The 16230-nt window shown below is 39.4% G+C and overlaps 1 protein-coding gene across 9 annotated transcripts in view; it reads left to right on the top strand.

Annotated features, from left to right (window-relative positions):
* Positions 1 to 16230, top strand: part of LIN52 (lin-52 DREAM MuvB core complex component) — an 83082-nt gene that overhangs the window by 23759 nt on the left and 43093 nt on the right. The window contains exon 6 of one of the 9 annotated variants that reach the window (XR_003257687.1): positions 1288 to 1394. The exons of the other annotated variants lie outside the window; for them this stretch is intronic. The gene's annotated coding sequence lies outside the window, so the exon portion shown is untranslated. The remainder of the gene's footprint in view (positions 1 to 1287; positions 1395 to 16230) is intronic. 9 annotated transcript variants of the gene reach the window in all.

The following is a 16230-nucleotide window of genomic DNA, read 5'->3' as shown; positions in this document are numbered from 1 at the left end:
TGCACTGATCCCGCTAGGGTCACTGTAGTGCATTTCCCAGGCTGAAGTTGCGGAGTCCCTGGCCTCCAGGTCGCCTGCCGCTCTCCTGTTAGAATTGAGCGTGCCAAACCCACAGCACCCCTGTCTTTCATGAATGGAATTCAAAAAGACACTTACATTTCCATAAATAAATTAGGAATTCAGTGGCTTCTTCCGGCTAATCAGGGCAGGCTGATAAACCTTGCTAGCTGTTTAATAAATGAATTGTGACTGATTACCTATTAATATGGACGCCTCAGGAATTCACCCTGGGGGAAGCAGAGCAGTGAAATAGAGAGGGGCATGGCCCCCTGGGAAATCAGGGCTTCATGTTTGCAGCTTAAATATCTCTGTGAAGTATCAATAAGGAGGTAATTGAATTTTGAACACAAACATGAGCGCCGGATGGATGAAGGAGAGGGGGGCTCTGATCATCTCTTCATGCCCCTTCATACTCCCCTCCCCTTTCCCTTAGAGACCACTCTAGTGAAGATAGATGCTAAATCCATTAAATAAAGATTAGACTCTGTCRTGGTAGAAAATGGCAGCTTAGCTAGATCCCTGGGCAAATAGGGACCTTTAGCAATACAGAAAATTAAAATATACATTTTTAACAAGTGTGCTGTCGACACAGTAATAATGACTGTGTGGCCTGTGGGGTTTGCTCACCTTTCAGATCTGCTTTTGTTTGGTTATATCACTTTCTCTTGTTTTCAAACCAGCTTACCTGGTCTCTTTGAAGCAGAGACTTAGGAGAAGGGGAGTGGGTTTTGTTTGTTTGTTTGTTTTTCCTTCTCTCCTCCACCTAGCTTTCCGATTTAGGCTCTTTTTCTAGGCTCTTATGCTTGTAATAGGGTGGAAGACCAGCACTGTAGTATTTGAACAGGGAAATACTACCTTTGGTTCCAGCATGCTCAGTCACATGTCCTAAAATGTAGTTGAGAATAGTCTAGAGGAAGCAGAGAGAGATGATGTTGGGGACTGGAATGTAAATGTGGTAGGGCTTTTTTAAATATGGGCCTTATTCTCTAATGCTGTGGCTTTTCTTTTTATTTATTCCAGATCAAGCTTTCTGAGTTTTATTAATGTACGAAAGTTTGGGGTATGCATTGTAAAATGTCAAAGTTCTTTCTTGCGATGCAAAGAATTATAGCAATGTAGCTGGACTGGCCTTTAATGGGTGACAGTCTTACTTTATAATACTGTGCTAGGCTCAGAACACAATCATGCCTTTTTTCACAACTTCACATGCCTTATTCTCTTTTGCAGAAAGTCAGTAGATTCTCCTAGGTTCTGCAGGCAGAACCTCATCTGACTGTTGCAAGCGGGAGGAACACCTGTCATACTAGAGACATGGGTCCTCTTTTCCATGTAAGGTAATCCTCCTGCAGAACAAAATGAAAAATTGTTTCTGTTTAACAGTTCCTAACAAGAAATGAGCCTACACTAAGATGGTCCTGGGGAAAATTGCTGCTCCTTCCTTCTAGAAACCTTTCTCTGGACTCTAGACTATTTTGAGAAAGTGCAGAGTAAAACAAGGACTTTGCTGAATTATGGTGGACTGTCACAGTAAAAACATGGGGCCTTCTGTGTATTCTTCCAGGACATCTCCTTGATAACACAACTTCCCTCTTTCCAGCCTCCTCTCAAATTCTGCCAGTCAGGCCTGGAAAAGCTTTGGTGTGGTATCCTCAGCTTCAGCTGCAAAGACCTGAATCCAGCTTAGTTGTCCTTTGTTTAGGAAGAACAAAAGTTGATGTTAAGTGGAAGAAAAGTATTGATGTATGTGGGTGCATTCCAAAGATTGTAGTGTAGAAGACTGACTGTGATGTACCAGGAATGCCTTAGTTCCCATTAACTCTGAGCTGCTGGAAACATGAAAAAAAGTTTTCTCTGTTCCCCAGACTACCATCTGCTTCCAGATCCCAGCAGTGAATTCACTTATGTTTTGTCAGAAGGCTCTTGAGGCAAGGGATATCTGTAGTCCTTTGTCCAACCATGTTTCTAGCAAGGAAGAACTTTTCTAAGCTGGCTCAGCCTCAAGGACTCTTTTTCATGGCATTGGCACCAATTGGAAAATGAACAAATACCACCCTGCAGCTAAACTGCAGTAATTGGCTGTTTATGTGCTGTAGCCTGACTCAGTTTAAAAGAAGAAGCCAGATTTCAAGCCTTCCTTGGTACAGGTAGATTACATTGTGTTTACCTTTGACCAAACATGTTGATCAAAGGCTGTTTCTCTTTTCAGCCTTCATCCCCTCACATACACCCGTTCTTGATACTTCGGTCACTGAAGCCCGTCTTTCTCCTATCTCCCAAACTCAAGGACAGTCTGCATTATAGCTTATCTCAAAAGCACAGAATACAAGGGCTTTACAAAAGGTTTTGAATCCAGTCACATTTTAATCAGTACAAGAAGTAGATAGATCTAGACCAAAAAAGCACTGACCTATATGTGTTGCTCCCTGCCTTTGTTTTCCCACCTTTCTGCAGTATTTGGTAGAATAAGAGACAGCATGTTTTAAGAATTTCACAGTTCCTCTTCCACATCTCTTCTTCTGCCTCTCTCTGTCCCCTTTTTCAATTCTTTTTCATGCGTTTCTATTTTGGAGATTTTTCTGCTCTCTTCTCCCTGCATGTAAACTTAGACTTTTTTTTTTTTCGTTTCAGGAATCTTCCTTTGTGTATCCCTAGTAAAAGAGGAACACTTTTGCTAGCTTGTTATGTAGCTTCTTCTGAAAGCAGGCATGTGTCAGGAACCTTGTGAGCTTATGGCTTTCCACATATTAAGTCACTTAGTGATGCAGCAATTTAATTAAATTAACCAGAATTCGTAGATTGTACATAGACAGATATCCCAGATCATCTTAATATGAGCTTTTAGAGTGATCAGCACTCTGCTGGTGTTTAATCCACCAGACTGGCATATGGAATGTGGAAGAGCAGAATATCTCCTTATTAACAATTGTTATTTTTTCATGTCAGCAAGTATGATCTTAATATTTGAGAACCTGGGAGTACAGTCCCTTGTTTTATCTCATGTACCAATTTTATCAACCTCATGCCACATCCTGTTTCATGCCTGGAGTTTATCCCTCTTTTTTAATGAATCCAGATGATTCAACAGACTGTCTTAAAGGCGTGATAGATGAAGGTCATCCCACCAGAGTCTCCCAAAGAGAAGTCTCACTCTTCTTTGTAAGAGTGATTACAGCTTCACAAGAAGAAAGGCCCAAATGTCCTCTGTGGGAAATTATGACTATCTGTAGCATTTGGTCAGTGATTTCTGCAGACAGTTGCAACACATCTAATGAAGCTTTGCAGTTTGAACAATCAGAACATAAGCTGTAATTCACAAAACTCAGAGTTGTTCCTCATTTTCAAGATAAGCAAACCTTTTATTCAACCTGTATTAATAAATGCTTGTCCTCAAATTCTAGGGTATTTTCTGTGTGCTGGGCTTCCTTATCAATAGAAGCTATCTGTCCCTTCAGAGTAGTGTTCTGTTCCCTTTTTTTGTGATAAACAAGTCTGTTTCTACCCCTTCAGCTGTGTGAAGGCTACAGGTTGTTAGACTTTCTGATGTGAAGAATACCTTTCAGGCAAGAGGAATAAACCTTCTGGTCTTTGACTTTGTCACTGCACTGCTTTCTTCAGAAAGAAATCCATTGTAGGATGGACGATGAGATGGGCTCAATGCAGAAATGTTTTGCAACCTAGTCATAAGGCTCTTCTCATCAATTTAACTTTAGATATTTTCCACTGTCAGAACCTGCTGGATTCTAGGCAATAGTATTGTGCAGTCATTTTTACTCATCCAAACATTTACCTAACTATTGGCTTATTTGCTTTCTTGGATGCATTGACAGCCTCTGGGGAATATTGAATGCTTATTAAGATAATGATCTTCAACTTTGAACTCTGTTAAGATGCAGTCTGAAGAAGAGAGGATTGTTGGTATGTGGTGGCAATAAATGGAAAACAGGGCTTACTAATCTTCATTAGCGTTTTCCATCCTATCCAGCAGATGGCATTGAAAATGTACCTGCTGCTCTCTCTTCTTGCAGCTTAAATGCCTTAACTGGAATCTTAAATCCTTCAGGCTGTACTTGTTCTTTGGTGCATGGCTGCAGATCACTTCCTAATGAGGATTTTGAGTGTCTCTGCCTAAGTGAGTAAAATAAAAACCAACACATCCATGGATTAATGAGAAGGGAATTTAATGATGGCATGCTGTACCCTCATGACAAAATCTGTTTTCAGGATTTCAAAGTATTTCTTTAAACATTTAGCACTTGGGCAAGCCCTGTTAGTAGTCTTCTTTTTCCTGACTTACGTTGTTTGTCTGTCCATCTGCTTGTCTGCCAGTCGTCTTGGTATTTGTGTCATGTGGAAAATTAGCAGTGATCTTTCAATAAGCTTGGCACTGAAGGCAACATAAGCCCTCATGCTTTTGGAGTAGTCCTACAGTACTCACGAGCTCAGACCTGCCACTTGGTTCCCAGAGAGGGCACAATTTCTTCAAGCCAATGGCAGCATCCGTCCCAGTGAAGGGAATGTCTTAAGCAGGTGGCACTAGAAGTTTGTAGGCCCTTTCCATATGGGTCACTGGGAGGAGGGAAGAACGTGGATGTTGGTGATATTTAGGGTGGTTGTTGCTTCTTCTGATTAAATCAGGAGGACAGTGGGATGTAGTGCACTGATTCAGATGATAACTAGCTGTGGCAACAAAGCTGAGAAGTAGAAACATCTTTATAGATAAAGAGAACTTCAGTTCTCTAGCACTTTATCTTTGTTTCCTGTCTTCTATATATTTTGTTACCTTTATTCTTCATTTCTAGTAAATATGTTGTTCTGTACAAGCATCACTGTACGCATAAGTGAGGTGAAGTACTTAGCTGCTCAGGAACAGTAAGATAATCTGCAAGAAATGATAAAAATGTGTGACAAACCCAATTACTGTGTGAAGTTACCATGAATGGACACGTCAGAACTATGTAGAATGGCTTCATTTGCCTGATATAGTTTATATATTATCCCGTATTTTCATTGTAAGTTACCAGCAACCCATTTCAGAGTACTTAGACCTGTTTGTGTTGGGGCTAGTGAACATTTGTCTCTAACTTTCTAGATCCTATGGGATTAAAAATACTTTCTACCAGCTGCTTTGTTTCCTTTGTTTCTGAGGACCTGAGTTAAGGTGGAAACCAGAGCTTTTTGCTCTCTCCTCCTCCTCTTCCAAACAAATTATCTGTGATTCCTCTTTTCTGATGACTGTAAACACCACTACTATTCTGTCCCTTATTTAGCCTTGTGACCTGGGTATCATCTTTGACTGGAACCTCTCCCATAAGTCCAGGCATCCAAGCTATAAGTTAAATTTTCTCTCATTTTTCCACATAACTTTTCCTATCTTTCCACACAACTACAGCTCTTATACAAGTTCTAATCATATTATGCCTTTCCAGAATCCTTTTCTCTAATCTTAACAACTCTTGTTCCACTCACAGCTATTCAGACCGCTGCTGCAAAGATCAGCGTATCATTTTGACTGTGATCAAAATCTCCATACATTTTTCCCCGGCTGCCACTGCTGTATCATATCAAACTTAAACCACTTTTTTCATTTTCAGAGCTTTTTTCTGCTTTATCTATCATACTGCATTCAGTAACAAGAAGTCAGCAGCCATTTCCAGTCAGTCAAGAATGCAAATTACTATGAACCATTGCTATGTTTCCTAAGAAACTCTGGTTTCCCTTCTCACCTGGGGAGCATGCTCTGTAAACATCCAGGGAGCTATCTCATCCTCCTTCCTTCTTTTGTACGGTATTTATAACAATCTCCATAACTGGTAAGATGATGAGGTGTTGTGTGTGTGACACTCATCAGTGTTGTCTCACTTCTCTGTGCACCTCTGGTGTCCATCTATATTTATAGGGTATCTCTTCTAAGCTCTTTAGAACAGAAATCCCTTGTCCTCTACTTGTACACCATGTAACAGAAGGTACCTGATCAAAAATCAGCAGCTTCCAGGCATTGTAATAATGAGTCAAGATGTGCGTCAGCATAACTAGAGTAACTATTTTATTTTAAAATACTTGTCAATCTAGCATCCTGTCTGTTTTCTTCTCTTTATGTTGGTACTTTGTTGGACACACAGGTTATTCTGCTTTGGCATTGCATGTCCTAACAGCAGATCTGTATGGAATAAATTTTGCGGAGAATTTCGTGAAGGTTTTTGATACCATAGACGCAGTTTTCTGCAAGAATATCCAAGGCTTTTCACTGTTTCCTTAAGAAGCAGTTCTAGGAAATACTGCAAAAAGATGCATCTGGTATTTGGGACCAGGTTCAGCACCTGTTACCTTTTGGCACCTAGCCAGAATGTCCTAGTTAGGAATATAATTACTCTAAGCTGTTTGTGAAGTCAGATCTTAATTAGTTGAACTGCTGTTTTGGAGGCCTGTGTCTCTTTCTGAAGATTTATATGAGGTTCTCAACTTAGGCACCTCGGTCAGGAACCTGAATTTAGTTGGGATGGATCGGTCTTGGATCTGAAACACAGTTCATGAAAGTAAAATAGGATTTCCTTATTTCATAACATTCATGTTCCCTCAATCTTGGAACTTGACAAAGAAAGGTATATTTACCTTTTCACTGATGGGGGAGCCTGAGGGATGGAGAAGTCCCATAGTAGGTGAGTGATTGTGTCAGGAATAGAAACCAGGTTTCCATTTGTGGGCTGGTATGCTGTCTGCTGGAACATACTGCCAGTTTAACCAACCAATTGCATCCATCAAATAAAACTTTAAGTAACACAACTCTGTTGTATTTGAGGTAATACTTTCTGACACCAAAATAATAGTTATGAACAGTATTATCTTAAACAGAACAGGAATTACTTAAAGTTCAAATGTGGCAGCAATTAGTCACAGCCTGGCCGTTTCTTCTGTTATAAAATATTGGATGGGAGAGAGTGGAGTAAAATTTGTACTCAGGACCTTAACTTTCTGTATAAATTGAATGTGCTTGGCAGGACATAATGTCTTTAAATGTTTTATGTCTTGCATATAAATAGCAAAATCTTTTTTTGAAGAATTTGTAAAATAATTGTAATTCGCTGTTAGTTAAGTTTGAGAAAGTTAACAAATTAAGTATGGTCTTCATATGCATTTGTAATCAAAGTATTAGTTAAACTACACTAGTGTAGTTTTCTTCCTTAACAAAGGCTTGTCATTTTGGTGGGTTTGAAAAACAAATAGTTGGTATGAGTTAAGATAAAAGGTGGTGACACAAGTATCTGTACTTGGGCCACCTTCACTTAATAGCTCTTTATAGTTGGACTGATAGCAATAGTTATGCTAAATTTATCTGATGCTCTACATACTGATTTTTATAGGATTTTGGTGCTTCTAAAGTAAAAATTTTCTGTCAGCAGAATTCTCGTGACAAATCTGTGTGGACTTTACAGAGAATTAGTTAAATGAAGTAATCAGAGTTTGTGTGCAGTTGGCGAAGGCTCTGGCAATGTTTATTCCTATTTTGCATGTACCCCTCAAGCATCCTGAGCTCCTGGGGTGGTCCAGAACACCTGTGTAGAGCCACAGTCCCTGGCATCACGAAGCTGTGGGGATTGCTCTTTACTTAAATGTCTTCAGGCTTGAGTGAAGCTCTAACACTCAACAAACTTGTGCCGTTTCCCACCTCCTCTTCTGCTTGACTTTAATAGTTGTGCTTTACAACCCGTATTTCTGAACAAGGTTTCATAGTCTTTTCCCAGGAAGGAAGTCTCATTTTCTGTCTTGTAACTTCAGATATTATGTGGTCACTTAAGGCAGTCTTTTGGTAGGAATAATTTCCAAACAGTCTAAAATACACCATTCGCTTCTAGACAGTTCTTATAAATCAAGAGATTTCTGTATGAGAATGTGGAAAAAAATTGACCTCTTTGGTTTTAAAAGGTGACACTGTTGTTATTTTACATCTCTACAACTGAAATTGAAAATTCCTATTGACTCTCAACCATGAAAAGAATAAGAGAGGGTTTATTCAGAAAAAAATTAATGGAAGGCAATCAGATTAAAACTAGTGGAAAAGAATGCTTTTTATACAATGAATAATTTGATGTGGAACTTCCTGCCACACTGTTTATTGTTTTGTTTTGTTTTGTTTGACCAAGTACTTAGGAGCTATTGAAAAAGAATCAGACAATTATAAGGATGATGAGAACATTTCTAGCTATACCAGAATAAAATATAAAATAAAGTATGAAATGTCAACTGCCTCAGGATATAAATCAAGCACTTAGGAAGAGCAGGAATCTTTCGGGGCAGATTATTCCATATGTCTTCATAATGGGGTTCCTTGCATTTTTCTGTGATACTTCGCATATTGGGTACAGTCAGACAGGATACCTAACTGGGTGGATCTCTGCTCTGCTCTATCAATTCCTATGTTCATTTATAATTTTCATGTGTACAGATGTGACTGATTATTGTTTAATAGAAAACATTTCTCCAATATACAGTATTACTGTTTTCTTGGGACTGGTCTTAGATCCTGTCTGTTGGTAGGATTTTATATACAAGATTTTAATATGTGATAAAGGATGTAAATTCAGATCATGCTTTGAGTAACATCTCTAGGGAGAACATTATTATTAAACCTTTTTGAGGAGGTCCCCAGCGGCAGCTCTATCGAGCAGGTGGCTTGTGTGGCACAAGCACATAGGGAGTCAGGAGCCTGTGTCTTATCAGAGCATATAATCTAAAAATCACTCAGCCTGCTTCTCTCTCCTGGGGAGATGACGACGACAGTGGACTCCTATGCTAAAAACTAATTGTTACTTGTAGTAGACGTCATTCAACACAAATCCCAGCAGAAAAAGGCTGGGTGATGGATGTTTCTGGGTAACAGGCCAAGCTGTCATTTGGTTTTCAACAGATAGTTTTCTGTGTTGCCTCAATATTTTCATGCCTAGTACCTGGCTTACTTGAAAATAGAGATCATATTAAATTAAAAAAAATATTACAATTTCTGTTTACTAATGTATATATGTAAAACTTGGAGGCAGAAACAGCACCTCCCCCCTCTCAGGGCATATAATATACTGTCTCTTGACTATGGTGCCCAGGTTTCCTGGCTGGAACAGTAAGCAAAGCAGTTTCTGGGTGGAGGAGTTAGAGGCTAGGAAACAAAGTTGAGCGGGGTTATAGCAAGCAGGTAATGTTTGGGAAAAGAATGCAGGATTGCATATACATCCTGGGCTGTATTGACAGGAGCATAGCCAGTAGATTGAGGGAAGCAATTGTCCCCCTCTACTCAGCACTTGTTAGACTGTATCTGGAATACTGCATCCAGTGGTGTCCTACCTGTCCCAGTATGAGAAAGACATTGATAAACTGGAATGAGTTCAGTGGAGGGCCACAAAGATGGCCAGGGGGCTGAAGCAATTGCCCTGTGAGGTTAGATGAGGTAACTGAACTTGTTCAGCCTGGAGAAGAGGTGACTTTGTGGGGACCTGATAGCAGCCTGCTAGTACCTGTGAGGAGGTTAATGAGAAGACGGTCAGACTCTTCACCAGGCTGCATGACAGGAGGACAAGAGACAATGGGCATAAATTGAAACAAGAATGGCTGGATACAAGGACATATGTTTTCACCATGGGAACAGTCAAATATTAGAAGGATTGCTAAGAGAGAATGCACAGTCTCCATCCTTGGAGGTATTTTAAGAGTGGCTAAAGCCCTGAGCAGCCTGGTCTGTTTTGAGCAGGAGGTTGACAGGAGACCTCCCAAGGTCTTTCAAACCTGAATCATTCTTTGATTCTGTATAATTTTCCTCATATGATATTGTGTTGCATACCTCTTTCATTTGATTCATTCTCTTTTCATAGATTAAACTTTCTTCAGTGTTTTCTTTATGTCCTCCTCTTTTATTTATTTATACCTCTTCTACTCCCCTCTCCCTTCACCATCTCCACATATGTCTCTTCGCCTCATCATCACTACATCTCTGGAGTCTTCTGGGTTCTTCTGGCTTTTGAAGCTTCTTCAATACCCCTCAATACCCCTCAAACCTCTCAGAGCAATCTTTCTGGTCAGGAAAGCTATGGAGTCTCTTCATGGCTATCACCACTTTTCTTCTGCTTTATTTTTCTGAGCCATCTTCTAGGTGGTCTGCCCTTTGCTGTGCTGTGGTCCCTCAGTTCTTCATTTTCAGTAATGGATGAAAACGACTGGTCTGCTCAAAAAATAACTATGGTACTGGTATTCAACTCTCATTAGAGGAGAAAGTAATGGTAGATTTGGTGTTAGACCAGTGGAGACCAATGGCATGTATGTGTTGTGAATAAACAGATGAAGAGATTTTTGGAAGTAAAAGAGTACCAAAGGTAACAGGGCTGCTCTTGATTCTGTAGCATAAAAAGAGGGTTTTTTTAGGAGAGGCAGTTAATTAGTATGCTCTAGGTTTTATTTTTGGGTGCATCTTTTACATTTGCATGGAAATCTGGCCTTACCCCAGTTGCATCTGAGCCCATTTAGAGCTAAATAGTAATAATTGTAGCAGAGCCCGCGTGTTTATATTTTAATRTCCAAATAGCCCTGAGTGGTATCGCATTCTGTTATCAAGTAGGTCAGATTTTTCCCTGTTTTTGACTCTTCCAAATGTACATCTTTTTTTCACTATTCACTTGGACTTGACTTAGTGTTTGGATGCTGTGAAAGCCGTAACATTGCTGAATTAGTGTATTTCCTCAGATGTCTTGCCACAAGCCTGGAGTTGGTATAGGTAGTTTTGAATTCCCTGAACCCTGTTCTGGACCTCCAAATATTCCTCAGCTGAGGGTATTGTTGACAAGAGAAGAGGATCATGGTGAGCAGCAGGCGTGATACTTGGCATTGGAATGACTGAAAAGAAGCTGGTCTCAGTCAAGCAGTGAATAGACAGGGGAGGAAGAAGGTGAGGATAAGGGCAGTCATTAAAGAAATTCGTCAGTGATTCACATATGAAATTCATCAGTGATTCATATGGAGGAAAGAAGAATCTTTTGAGTGGTGATAACGACTGTGAAGGTTCTCTTCTGCTAGCATGCAGCCAGAGCCCTCAAACCGTGTATTACTGCTGTTCCATAATTCTGATTTAACTAAGTTTGAGTTTTTGGCTCTGGAACACTGAAATTTGAATAATTTGCTTGTATTTATCCATACAGAATTTTTACGTGGAGTATTGCAAATTACAGAAGTCCTCTATATAATATGATTGTGTTATATCATTGCTTTACTATAATGGAAAAAAGGAATCTTCGTTTCCTTTGTGTGTAGATCAGATAATACTGTTCAGTCATAAAAAGTGTGGGTCGTCTTTTCATGGAGGTCTTCAGTTTTGATAATTCATTATTGTGTCTAGGGTTACACTGATCTACATTGAAAACTATTTCAGTGAGGAATCTTGAGGATTAGAAAATATTAAAAAAAATTAGTCTGTTTTTTAGAGTAAAGACAAATCTCTGGACAAATAAATACAGAATATTTTAGTATGAACTTCCTTTATCGAGCTGTCTCTTCTCATAAAGCTTATGGATGGAAGTTAAATTAAAAAAATCAGTTCTGCTTCACAACTCAAGCCATTAGATAGCCTATTGAAAGGGACTTGTTCCTTCCTTTTGGAGGGCAAGGAAGCCATATAGTTCTTGACACAGAGCTGCAAACCTCCCTTTAAACCTCCCTTGTTGTGTTCTGATCGGATTTGTTTGTCCTGACTTGCATAACCATAGTTTGTATCCCAACATTATTAGCCAATAGGAGTATAGGGACTTACATAATCATTACACGATTATTTTTCAGTAACTGTACTGTAAATATGTAATTCTCTCTACTCCTAATAACTCTTAATCCCTTTGTTCCTATTGGCTCCTGGGCTCAGATTTTTCCCTGGCCCGCCTGCCCAGCCACTGATAAGACCTGAAAAAATTATTACTTTCAAGGTTCACCTGCTTTGCTCCCAACCAGTGAATACCTGCTTCCCTGCATAGGCAAAGGACACTCGACAATATGGTGCACTGTTTCATGGGAATTTAGAGAGAGCTTCTACCTGCGTGTCTTCTGACACGTTCACCTCCACAAACATTTCATGTCCAGCTGCATCCATATATTCAGCACAGACCTCTCCAGCTAGTTCATTCATGTGTGTTACACTTAAGACTTGTTGGGCAAACAGTTTTGATCTCATTTCTGCATGTTGCAAAGGTAAAGAAGATTCCTCTTTGAGATACTGTGGTGAGAAGGCATAAATCAGCAGCAGTTCTTGACACTCTGCAGAGGTTGGGAGGGCCTGAAGAGATTACTTTCCTTTTGTTGCAAGTAGGTAGAGAAAAAACTTCAGAGTGCCTCATGTTAAAACATGCCCCATTTCTATCCCAACATTTGCTTCCAACATCTGTGGGACTAAGCGGTCAAACTTTCCCAGGCTATACCTGTTCTAGTGGTAATTTACACTAGTATAATTCCTTTCAGATATACTTTAAAATATCCTCAACTTCCATCTAAAATTGGCTTTAATACTGCATTTAATATTAGAAGCATAACTTAAATTTGTTTCTTTAGCCTTAAAAAATATTTGAAAATCATTTTTCTGTGTTTAATTAGCTTTATGAGTCAGCACCTGGTCTCAGGTCTTGACATTTTTGGCATGTGGATTTTTTTTTGTGTATTTGACCTTGGCTTTATTCCAGAATAAATATTTTAAGCTGCTAGTTGCATATTTTTTTTGTCTTCAGTCTGAGACTAGGGGGCAGACATAAGCAGCACTGAGAGAAGTGAACTGTATAAACCACAGTTAGAATTGCAGTGCACAGGTGTCTGAAGATCTTATACAATTGCCAAGCTATTTGTTTCTCAAATGAGAGGGGCTTTGGGAGTGTATTTTGGAGAATAAAGGGAGCAGAAGGGCTTCCTTAGGATGATTTTTTTTTCTTTTTTGAATCCTAGTTTAAATTCTTCCATTTGATGCATTTGATACCTTTACAGAATCAGCATGATGAATAGTTAAGTGATCTACTGTTGCTGGTCATGGAATTTATAACTGCTCTCAGGTAGGAATCAGCATTTAAGAATAAAAATTTCTTGCCTGCTAGCTTTTCTTTGAACGTCAGATTAGGTTTTGTAGTTTAAAAATCTGAATGCCAACCTTCAAGGTAGACAACTTGCAATGATACTAAAGGAGAATGGCTTTTAGCATAAGGATTATGGGTTAGTTCTGCTGCAGATGCCTGAGGATTTCTTTGGGAAGGTTGGAATCTTAAATCTCTATGCTAGTCATATACAAAGTGTTATTGCAATGAAAAAATAGTGAAGTGAATAAACACCAGCTCACGGTGCAAGACACTTGATGTATCTAGAGCCTCAGTGTTCACTGTATTTTGCAATTTAATGCACAAGGTTTTTTTGKTTTTTTTTTAAGTTCTGTATTTCTGTGTGCTCCACTGTGGCAGATCTGTATTCTTGGGATGTAAGGTTCCATTAAAAAATAAATAAGAATCACAGCCCCCACTCCCCCCACATACACTCATTTTCTATAATATGGTAATGATATCACCGTAGCAGTAATTACGGGTCATCTTCATTTCTTTCATCTCTGCTGGTTCTGATGGCTTCATTCCTTTGACAGAGAAGATTTGGCTCTGGGTGCTGTGATTATTTTGTTAAGCATTATTCGAATAGACAGGAGTGAGAGAAATTAATCAATCCAAATGCAATTAGCATCATGTTTAACCCAGTGATGGACGTCTCAAGGTGAAACAGCCAGGGGAGTTTCATACATTATTATTCAATCCAGTGGCTCTTATCTAAATTATAATCAAGAGAGGGTTTTATTGGCTTCGTGGAGAGGAGATGTAACTCTTTCCCTGCTCTGGGGGTCAAAGGGATCGGGCCTTTGGCCTCACAGGATGCTGGCTGTGGTCAGCCCCTAGGAAAGGGAGGTACTGTAGGAGTTTCATTTAACATAGGGGTCGCTCAATACAAAATATCTATATATCCTAATATCTGTGACCTGGAACGTAAGTTTAGTAGCCCCCTGGACATTGGCTAGGATGTCTTTGTCCCTTGCTTCGAGTGTTTTCATTGACTGGCTTTGCCCATCTGTATATGAATGAACACTGTAGGGTTTTTTGTTTTTGTTTTTATTACTTTTGGAGCTCTGTGAACATCATTGTTTGCAACCGAGCGCAAACAGAATGGTGCTGCCCTGCAAGGCAGGGAAATCCGATGAGGAGAACAAGCTAAATTCTTCTGCAGAGAGGGAATCTAATTTTTTTAGGGAAGATATAATTTCAGTGTTTGCTGATAACAACAATAACATTTTTGAGGAAATCTCACTCTGCAGCAGATCTAGCATTGCCATTGTGGATAATTCTGAATGATCTCTGAGATCTCTTATCAGGTACACAATAAAAAATCACTGCTGTGGATGGAGAGAAACGAGATGGAAAGAGGTCATACTTGGGATTTCATGATTCAAGAGAGGATTAGGTATTTGACTCCTCAATTCCTAGGGCTCTAGCTGATACTCACTGAATAAACAGTTTCAGTGATTTAAAAGTTTACCAGCATCAGCTATTTGCCACTCCTCTGTTAGAGATTGTGCACGTGCTTGTGCCTCACCTGCTCTGGTTTGCAGCCTGGTTTTGTGCAAGCCCACCTGCTTCAGCATTTCAACACAAGTCATGCCAGACTGTGAACTACAGCTGAAGGGTAGATTCTGCTGTTTCAGTCACCAAGGGAAGGACAGTAAGGTTTTGGACAGAGTGGTGTTAATATTTTAAAATGCTGCAGCAAGACTTGACAGAGCGCATCTTTCAGAGCCTGAATTCCAGCACTGTTGCTGACTCCTTTAGTATACATCTGTACCTCACTTCTCACTGAGGCTGTGACCCCCATCTCTAAATGCAAATTAAATCACTGTATGTCTCAAGAATTTTGTGAAGCTTGATAAACTTTGCAAGTGCTTTGATATTGATTATCAAAAGATGCCATGGTAATGCAGACTTATTCCATCTGTAGGTTTCTGCTGATTTTATGTTGTCTTACCTGAAAAATGTGTTTCAGGAGTGCAAGATGTTTGGACTGGTATTCAGTGTAAATAAATGTAACAGTTTTTGAAGCACAGGTTTGAATATCTGCACGTGTCAATTCAGTCCTCAGTAAAGGGGGTTGGCACTGCATTTGCTGACCGCTGTTCTCCAGAGATGGCAGTTCCAGCTATTTGTGAATTTGGGCTCAGTGCATGAGTCACACATGCACACACCATACATGTATGTATTCTATATAATTATATGTTATTATATATAATTATAATGAATACATATTAGTTATGTATAATAGCTATATAATTTTTACATATATTAGATTTTTCCAAGGCCACAGTCATCAGGTAGTATTTCATTTGGCAGTTATGTTAAGGAAGTATGGAGTTAGCAGAATAATTAGAGCTCTTCCTATGAAGGAAAGTTTCAGGATGAGCTGGTGCCAGCGGGCATCCCACATGGTGGTAGAATTTTTGGGGTCTGGTCTTTCTATTTATAAATATGCATGGACTGGGGAGATAAAAACAAGTTGGAGATAAAAAGTGATCCATACAGATCTCTCCTTCTAATGATCAAAGTTCAGATTATGTTGGCTGACTTGCAATATTCTATAGGTCTTTGCTGATGTAAGCCTCTTTTTTTTTCTCTCTCTCTTTCGGTGGCTGTTTAGTAATGTCAATCTTAACATATTTTGCTGTTTTCAGATTGCCTTTTGCCTTCATCTCCTGTGGCTGATTTTATTTCCCTTCCAAATGAGCTCAGCCAAAAGATCTGGCTTTGCTATTGGCTTTCACAAGTCCACCCAAACAAGAATTACTCACAGGCAGATTCCCCTGTACCTCTTTGTATGTCCTGCCAACTAGGAAAAAGAATGGTTATGTCTTCTTATCTTAACATTGGGTAGCAGGACAAAAGAAATAATTTCTGATACAAGATAGCCTTGTTGATAGAAGGGTTAAATCAGAGTAGTGTTCTGTTGTCTCTCTGCAATTCGTGCTCTTTGCCCTGAACCGGTAATTTCAATTGGTCAGTCTTCATGGTTAAACCCTCTTGTTTTGTTGTCTCTGTACTGCTAAGACACAGCAGTAATTTTGGAGTGCATGACTGGTGCTTTAAAGGAAACCTT

This window comes from Apteryx rowi, unplaced genomic scaffold, assembly GCF_003343035.1.
Source record: "Apteryx rowi isolate R43461 unplaced genomic scaffold, aptRow1 scaffold_88, whole genome shotgun sequence".
NCBI classification, from domain to species: domain Eukaryota; kingdom Metazoa; phylum Chordata; class Aves; order Apterygiformes; family Apterygidae; genus Apteryx; species Apteryx rowi.
This window is presented reverse-complemented; position numbering and strand designations above follow the sequence as displayed.